Source organism: Argentina anserina, chromosome 6 (assembly GCF_933775445.1).
Source record: "Argentina anserina chromosome 6, drPotAnse1.1, whole genome shotgun sequence".
Lineage (NCBI taxonomy): Eukaryota > Viridiplantae > Streptophyta > Magnoliopsida > Rosales > Rosaceae > Argentina > Argentina anserina.
Genome location: NC_065877.1, coordinates 7,917,048 through 7,926,944, shown reverse-complemented (window position 1 = coordinate 7,926,944; position 9,897 = coordinate 7,917,048). Strand labels below are relative to the sequence as shown.

Below are 9,897 nucleotides of genomic sequence, written 5' to 3'. Positions count from 1 at the left end.
AATATACTATAGCCTGATCATGATGCAAACCAAGACTACTGACCAGTCCCCTCAACCATATGCCTTCCTTTGCAGCGGCTGTCAGAGCCATGTACTCTGCTTCAGTAGTAGACAAAGTCACTGTAGGCTGCAAAGTAGCTTTCCAGCTAACCACAGAGCCACCAAGAGTAAAGACATAACCAGTCATAGATCTCCTAGTGTCAACATCTCCAGCATAATCGCTATCTGAATAGCCTGTTACCAAACAGTTTGTATCACCTCCATAAATGAGACCAACATCAGACGTACCTTTGAGATACCGGAAAATTCTCTTCACAGCCTGCCAATGCTCCTTTCCAGGATCACCCATAAATCTGCTGACAACACTAACAGCATGTGCAAGATCAGGCCTAGTGCAAACCATAGCATACATCAAGCTTCCTACTGCACTAGCATAAGGAACTCGAGACATGTATTCCTTCTCCTCAGCAGATTTAGGTGCAAACGCAGTAGACAGATGAATATTTGCAGCACTTGGAGTATCTAAAGATCTGGATGTAGACATACCAAACCTGGATAATATTTTCTGGATGTAGCCTTTCTGTGATAAGAAAAGCTTCTTCTGACTTCTATCCCTGTAAATCTCCATTCCCAAAATTTTTCGAGCTGCTCCCAAATCCTTCATCTCAAACTCTGCACTGAGGAGACCCTTCAACTTCTGAATATCAGACTTGTCTTTTGCAGCTATCAGCATATCATCTACATACAGGACCAGATAAATGAGGGAACCATTTGTTAACTTGTTGTAGTAGACACAACAATCATACGGACTCCTGATGTAGCCGATCTCTATCATATAGCTATCAAACCTCTTGTACCACTGTCTAGGGGACTGCTTTAGTCCATACAAGGACTTCTTCAACTTGCAAACATAGTCTTCCTTTCCGGGAACTTGAAAACCATCTGGCTGAGTCATGTAAATCTCTTCTTCCAATTCTCCATGTAAGAACGCTGTCTTCACATCTAGTTGCTCAAGCTCCAGATTCTGATGTGCAACTATGGCTAGTAGTACCCTGATAGAAGTATGTCTGACCACAGGTGAGAAAATCTCATTGTAGTCAACTCCCTCTTTCTGATGGAACCCTCTTGCAACTACTCGAGCTTTATACTTGATGCCCTCAGCAGGTGACAACCCTTCTTTTTTCTTGAAAATCCATTTGCAAGTAATAACCTTTCTCCCCTGATCAGGTCGTTTGGTCAATTCCCAAGTCTGATTTTTCTGAAGTGATTCCATTTCATCTCCCATTGCAGCAAGCCATTGAGCTGACTCTGTACTTCTAACTGCTTCCTTGTAGGTGGACGGCTCATGAGGATCCACCTCTTCAGCAACCTGTAGTGCATAAGCCACCATGTCCTCAAAACCATACCTTGTAGGTGGTTTCCCAAAGTTTGGTCTCCTAGATCGCTCATGAGTCAAACTATGCTGATTAGCAACCATTTGTTCTGATTCTGAATGTAGGTGTTGATCTTCTTGTTGTGGTTCACTCACATCTTCAGTGACTTGTTGCTCCACCTGTTTCTCAACACTACAATTTTCTGATACAACCACAGACTTCATAGTAGGGTTAAACATAGAATTTTCATCAAATACTACATTCCTACTCAGTATAACCCTCCTTTCAGATGGAGACCAGATTCTGAAACCTTTAACCCCATCTCCATAGCCTACAAACACTCCTTTTTTAGCTCTTGGTTCTAACTTACCCTCACTTACATGATAGTAAGCAGAGCACCCAAAAACCCTCAGATTGGAGTAATCAGCAGACTTACCAGACCACATCTCATAAGGTGTTTTGAGATGTATACCTGTGTGTGGTCCACGATTTATCAGATAACAAGCAATATTCACCGCTTCTGCCCAGAACCTTCTTTCTAATCCAGCATTAGAGAGCATGCACCTAGCTCTCTCCAGAAGTGTCTGATTCATATGTTCTGCTACACCATTTTGTTGTGGTGTATTCCGGACTGTATGGTGCCTTGCAATACCTTCAGTCTTGCAGAAATCATCAAATTCAGCAGAACATAATTCCAGACCATTATCAGTTCGCAGCCTCTTGATCTTCTTCCCTGTTTGATTTTCAACTAATGCCTTCCACTGCTTGAAATTCTTGAAAGCGTCACTTTTATGCTTCATCATGAACACCCAAGTCATTCTTGAGTAGTCATCAATCATAGACACAAAATATCTGTGACCTCCCAAAGAGTCAACGCGAGAGGGACCCCAACAATCAGAATGGATATAATCAAGTGTGCCTTTAGTTCTATGAATCGCTTTAGGAAATTTTCTGCGATGTAGCTTCCCAAAGATACAATGTTCACAGAAACTAAAATCCTTGACCTTGTGGCCACCAAGAAGATCATTCTTTGACAGAATTTGCATCCCTCTTTCACTCATATGACCAAGCCTCATGTGCCATAGCTTGGTCATATCATCCTTGTGAACCTCTGATGATGCAACAGCAGCCGAGCCTGACAGCGTTGAACCTTGCAGAATATATAAAGTACCTCGCTTGACACCTTTCAGAACCACATTGGTGCCTTTGTAGACATTTAAAATTCCACATGAGCCTTTGTACTTGAAACCTTTGCTATCTAGAAGACCCAAAGAAATCAGGTTTTTCGTCATGTGTGGAGCATGCCTAACATCATTCAATGTACAGAATTTACCATCATGTGTCCGTATTTTTATTGAGCCAATTCCAACCACCTTACTTGCAGAACTGTTTGCCATAGAAATATTGCCTCCATCTATCTGCTCATAGGTTGAAAACCACTCTCTGCGTGGACATATATGATAAGACGCCCCGGTATCCAAAATCCACACATCCCTGTGATGTATGTGTGCATCTGCAACCAAGGCCAGATCTTCTTCCGAAGTGGTGTCAACTTCTGCTACAACAGCAGTACCTGATGCTTTCTCAGACTGCTTCTTCTTCTTTGGACATTTATTTTTCCAATGTTCCTTCTCTTTACAGTAGTTACAGACATCATTGGATTTGGAACCCTTTGAAACTGGATTCTTATATTTCTTCTTCCCCGAACCTTTCTGTCCCAAACTTCCACTGGCTACCAACCCTGCAGCCTGACTGTCTGAACTAGTACCGGTCGCCTTATGGCGCATATCTCTAGTATGTAAAGATGATCTAACATCCTCCAGAGTCAGAGTATCTCTCCCACGAATAAAAGAATCCACAAAATTCTCATACGACGAAGGTAGAGATACCAACAGAATTAGAGCAGCATCCTCATCATCAACTTTAACATCGATATTACGCAACTCTAATAGAACAGTGTTTAACTGATCTAAGTGATCTCTTAGAGATGTACCTTCTTCCATACGCAGACCGAACAGACGTCGCTTTAGAAGCAACTTGTTGGTTAAAGACTTCGTCATGTATAGACTCTCAAGCTTCAACCACAGACCAGCCGCAGATTCCTCCTCTGCGACTTCGGTGATTATATCATCTGCAAGGCACAACAGAATTGTCGAGTGTGCCTTCTCCTCCAGACTGGCCATCTCAGCGATTTCTTGATCCTCTGACTTCTTAACCAGCGGCGCCCACATCCCTTGTTGTTTTAACAAGGCTCGCATCTTGATCTGCCATAAACTGAAGCTGTTCCTCCCTGTGAATTTATCAATTTTCACATTCAAACCAGACATCTTTCTTGGCGGAAATCACAACCAGGCCAGATAAATCTGGCTCTGATACCAATTTGTTATAACTAGTGCAAGAAAGAACACAGATTTACGTGGTTCACTAACGATGTGTTAGCTACGTCCACAGACAGAAGAAGAACAGTTTTATTATGTTGAGGAAAAAATACAGAACGGCCTGTATACAACACACAATAGGTTGTTTATATACAACCCTAAACCCGATATACTAGTCCTAATAGGAAACCATAACCTAGTATAACCCGATATACAGATAAGCCGCCAGAACAGATTGGATGATTCAAGGCATATATTAACAATTTTGATAAGAGGGACCGGTATGGTTCATTCACCTATCTTGAAGACATTTCTCAGCTGTGTCATTTTTTTACAAATCACTAATGGGCCCTTCCAACATGCAGAGAGTTTTAGCAGAGAAAACTTATAGACGTACATTTTTTCATGCATCTCAAAGACTCATAAACATTAAGGAAACATTGAAACATCATAAGTCCATAAAGATGAAATTACGCAAACTCAAAATACATAATTTCAAAAGTATCTCAACCTTGTAGAATGTAGATATTGTGTAATGATGGAAAATATCGGCTCTTGTTCTGCTACATCACACTGATCACAGTCTCAAACTCTCAGTTCCTGAAACGTACTTCTGTCGCTCATAATTGCAATCCCCTTCTTCTGGCCCGTGGCCTTGTCCTCCGCAGAGACACTTAAGATACCATTTCATCAATTCGAAAGCAAACGTCGTATAGATAAACCCTTGGGAGCCGGAAGAATGTCAACGAGGCTAAATTCACCCAAAAGGTTATTATTCAAAGTGCTTTTACTCTCACCCTCAAAAATTGAGAAGCGAACTGCACTTTCGTTGTCACGAGAGGTAGAAAATGTTGTGTTCTTTGTGACCGGAACTCTCGTGTTTTTTGGAATAACAAATCCCATCATATTTTTGAGACCGCTACTTCCATCAATACTGCGCACTCCAAGTGACATAGGTGTGACATCCAAGAGAGCAAAGTCGTGAAGTGTAATGATCCAAAATTTCGAGCATAAAAACTCAAATTTCGAAGTCGTGAAACACCAAAACAATCTCAATGAATCGAAACTATTTTAAATGCCACAACGGATCATTACTAAGTTCACAATACAACTCAGACAAACCAATTATTACAAACCAAATTTATAATTCAACATTACATAAAAATGAAAATGTAATAATCCTCACAATCTCTCACAAAAGTCCCACACAAAAAAAAATCCTCACAAGTTCTCACTCAAATCCAGAATAAAAACCTCACCACAAGCAGGATAATGAACGACTTCGAGTCTTCAGAGTTGTCCTTCGATTTCTACTAATCAACACCTGCGGAATTATCTCATACACTATTGAATTGGTGCACCGAGATTGTAAACACAAACCCGGTAAGCTTTACAGCTCGTATGAGTAAAATGAAAATATAACTCGCATATCAATATATACGAAAATCCACAAATTAACAAATATAAATGCACTCATGAGTCAATGGACGGCCCATCTGGTTGTCCCAAAAATATGAAAATGAAAGTACTCATGAGAAATTGGGCAACCCATCTGTTTACCCAAATACATTTATAATACGGGTACTAATGAACGCTGGTACACCTCTGTTACCCATCACGTAGTACACCGCCGATATTGGGCAACCTCCTGCTACCCAACATCCAAAAATATGAGTACTCATGAGCCGATAACCCATCTGTTACCTCACATGCAGTACTCCGACAGACAGACTAGAGCTCTAACTGTATTGTAATTTTCGCCCGGCCAAAGGCTAGGTTCCGACATTCCAAACACGTCCGAAGACATAAACACGTCCGAAGACAAAACTCGTCCGAAGACATCAAATCACGTCCGAAGACAAAACGTTTTAACAAACACCATGTTAAAACCACATACAATAATCATCACCTCATATTGTACAAATTAACTCGACATGCTCAAGATATAATTCTCGTCATCAAAATGACATATTCACAACGAAATCATAACAGTATATAATATAGCAAACTATATATATATGTACCTATTTACCATTTATACAAATATATATATATATATATATTTCATTATATCATATACATGTCGTATTTCAATCTTTAAAACTCTGCAAAATCTTGAATCTCCGCGAGGGTAGATTCGTAAATATGTGAGATTTTACTCACCTTATCAACTCGAGGGAAATTCCACAATTTCCGAAGGTAATTCATTTCCTTGATTAAACGATCACCTTGAAAAGATAAGAAAAGAATTTAGAAACGTTTCGTAAACCTTAAATGCCGAAACAGTAATAATAAGTTATTGTTCAGCAATTTCTGGTTTTACGAAATACTGTTCACGAGGTTACTATTCACGTATTTGCTATTCACGTATTTATGTACAAATACACATCAATTAAGTATTCTTGTACGTGTACATACTGTTATTTCTGTACGTATGAATACTATTCAATTGTAAATACTATCTCAGTAAATAATAATTACTGATTTACCCTTCCGAAATTACTTTTTACATTTACTGAAAAGTAATTTACATTCACTGTACGTAAAATAAATTTACATTTACCGTACGTAAATCACATTTTTACATTTACCGCACGTAAAAATAAATTACAAATTTACCCTTCGGAAACACTGTTCACGCGCCACCTCCGGCAGGCCGCGCGTGGGGCTCACGCGCCGACACCACCAACGGCGCGTATCACGCCACCGCCGCCCCATTGCTCTTTCTTTCTCTTCCCTCTTCTCCTCCACGGCCTCACGCCGCCTCCTACCCCTTCTACGCTCCCTCACGCGCCGGTAACCTCAAATCTCCTCCTCCTCCGATTCTTTCCCAAAACACCTCCGATCCAACAATCAAACACACCAATCGACTAATCTAGCAAACCTTTACCTCGTGGGGGTGCAGAACTGCCGTGAAGACCACCGGAGATGCTCGCGAGTACGGCGAAGTCGAATCGAGCCGGGGCGAGTGACGAGCGGCTATTTGAGCTTCGATCGCTCTGTAGGGGATGCTAGGGTAGCGCGCGGTGACAACGAGCAGGTCTCTGAACCCTAGCCTCGTCGGCGAAGTCGCGTGGAACGGCGGAGATATCCTCCAAGCCTCGGGTTGTCTCGAGGAAGTTAACGGCGGCGAGGTGCGGTGCGGCGAGCTCGGGGTCGCTTGCGAAGGGCAATGGGGTCCTTCTTGGGCTGGCGGTGTGAATCACGAATGGCCGAAGGGTGGTGATTGACGGTGGGGTTTTTCAGAAGGGGGAGAGGCAATTTAGGGGAGAGAGAGAGGAGGGAGGCGCGGGTGAGAGGAGAGAGAAGGGGTTTCCAGAAATGGAAACCCTAACACAAAAATGTCTTTTTTATACTCGTTTCCAAAATCGGAAACTAACTTCTGACGTTAATAACTTTCACGTCCGATTCGAACGCGTGACATGTCCACAAACTCGTATCGACGAGCTCTACAACTTTCGTGAAGGAAGTTTTCGCAACCGAGTGACGGAATAAAAGTCGATATATACGTTGCGGAAACGTAACGTTTCCGTTTTTGTTTCGAAATGTCGCAAACCACCAATTGTCGTTTTAAATTAATTTCACAAATTTAACAAATTGAAAATACTCGATAATTAGTTTCGAAAAATTCGGGTTATTACATGAAGCTTTCCATTTCCATTCCCGCTCAAGATTGCAGCTTGAACAGCAGTACCATATGCTATTGCTTCATTTGGATTAACGCTCTTGCACAACTTTTTCCCCTCGAAGACATCTTGTAATAGTTGCTGCACTTTGGGAATTCTAGAAGATCCACCAGCAAGAACAACATCATCAACCAGGCTTACATCCATATTAGCATCACTCAAACATTTCTCCACTGGCTCCATGCACTTATTAATTGAAGAAATCAATGTTCAGTTGTTCAAACTTGGCAGGGGATAATAGTTGTATAAAAATCTTCGCCATGATCCAGACAGTCAATTTCACTGAAGATGTAAATGACAGTCTTCTCTTGGCTTTCTCACAAGCGTTTCTTAGCCTCCTAAGAGCTCTCGAGTTTCCACTCACATCCAAGTCATGCTTCCTCTTAAATTCCGCTGCGCAGAAGTCCACCATTCTGTTAAAAAAGTCTTCACCACCAAGGTGAGTGTCTCCAGCTGTGGCTTTCACTTCAAATACACCCGAACTTATTGTAAGCAGCGAGACATCTAAAGTTCCACCACCCAAATTAAATATCACGACATTTCGCTTGCTATACCAACCAGCCTTTTTTTTCAAGGCCATAAGCAATTGCTGCAGCTGTTGGTTCATTGATAATACGCATCACCTTTAGACCTGCAAACTCACCAGGTTTTTTTGTAGCCTGGCGCTGCATGTCGCTGAAGTAAGCAGGGACTGTGATAACTGCATTTTTGATTGTCGAGTCAAGGAAACCCTCAGCTATCCCCCGCATCTTTGCCAAAACCATGGAGGAGATTTCTTCAGCAGCAAACTGTTTCTCTTCGCCTTTATAGGTGACAACAATCATAGGCTTCTCATCAACACCTTCAATGACCTTGAATGGCCAGAGCTTCATATCATTTTGAACAGTGTCGTCACTGAACCTTCTACCTATCAACCGCTTTGCATCTGCAAACCGATGTCATATTCACAACCACATAAGTGACATGACCAATAATGAAAAACGGAGCAAAAGCATCATATGATAGTGACAAAAATTCATGTAATCAATCATCAATCATATGACAAGGTTATTACAAACACACATTACACCAAAAATAATGAAACTAATTACACTTCTTAATTCTTATGTTTAAGAAATCATATAAATAATCAAGAATTGCTTTTTCACAAATCGGATTGACTTTCTTGGTCGTAGTTAAGCAGCAGAAATCTCCACGGGCATTCAAATTGTCTGACTGCTTAACTTCATTATCATTATTATTATTTTGACAAAGATCTGACTACTCAGGACTTCTCTAAATTAACAATTGAAATTTCAAAAAGAGAAAAGTCCTCAAATGATACTTGAATTAAGCCTTAATGCACATTTTGGTATCTCGACTTTTAAAACTACTCAAATGGTACCTAAACTAATGCTCTGTCAGCCATTATGGTACATCCATCTGATTTACCGTTAAAAATGAGGGTAAAATCGTCAAACATACTTTTTTGATTGATTAAACTATAAAGTCTTATTTTCCAAAATTACTTAAATAAAAAAAATAAAAAATTAGAGAACAAAACCTATTATGGGTTTTTGGCAAAGGCTCAATTACTATTGTTTACATCCTTCTTCTAATCTTCTCTATAAAGAATTGGTGATGGTACATTATTATTATTATTATTATTACTTTTTTTTTATAAAAGCCCTTATTATTATTATTATTATTTCAAGCATCAAGTTGTCAGCAAAAATCATCTCTCATACTATCTGTCATCAACTAAATAAGGAAAAAAATATTTAATTATTTTACCCTCATTTTTAACTGTAAATCAGATGGAGGTACTATAATGGCTAATGGAGCATTAGTTTAGGTACTACTTAGGTAGTTTTAAAAGTTCAAGTACCAAAATGTGCATTGAGTCATAATTCAGATATCATTTGAGGATTTTTTCCCTTTCAAAAATGAAGATCAGAAGAATCTGACAATAACTCTGCTGTGTACAAAAGGATGTGAAAGTTGAAACCTCATACAGGAACAAAACTAACATAAATAAGAAGGAAATGGCAGTTCGTAGACTAGATTAGGGTTTAGGAAGAAACCCTAGCTACCGAATACGGAATTGATGGGGTTCTTGATGACCTGGTTGAAAGCTTCATCACCAACCAAACGCTCAGTATTATTGAAGGCAACATATGATGGAGTAGTCCTGTTGCCCTGATCATTCACTATGATTTCGACATGATCGTTCTGCATGCCAAACTGCTACGCAAGAGTAAGTCTTCCCTAGGTCGATCCCAATTGCATGGCCCTTTTCTCCTCCCGCCATTCTGGCTCGGTTCAAAAGCTTAAAGAAAATCTTAAGTTAGAAAAGCGGTTTAGGTCTTCAGAATTTGGACTTGGTGGTAAGTTGGAACAATATAAAGCGAAGCTAGCTAGGGTAGTTCGCTGATACTTAATAGAGTTATAAAGAGGAACGTAACCGTTTTTTTTGTTTTT

The 9,897-nt window shown here is 40.2% G+C and overlaps 1 pseudogene; it reads right to left on the bottom strand.

Annotated features, from left to right (window-relative positions):
* Positions 1 to 4,324: 4,324 nt before the first annotated feature.
* LOC126801144 (heat shock cognate 70 kDa protein-like) lies at positions 4,325 to 9,727 on the bottom strand (annotated as a pseudogene).
* Between the last annotated feature and the right edge of the window lie 170 nt (positions 9,728 to 9,897).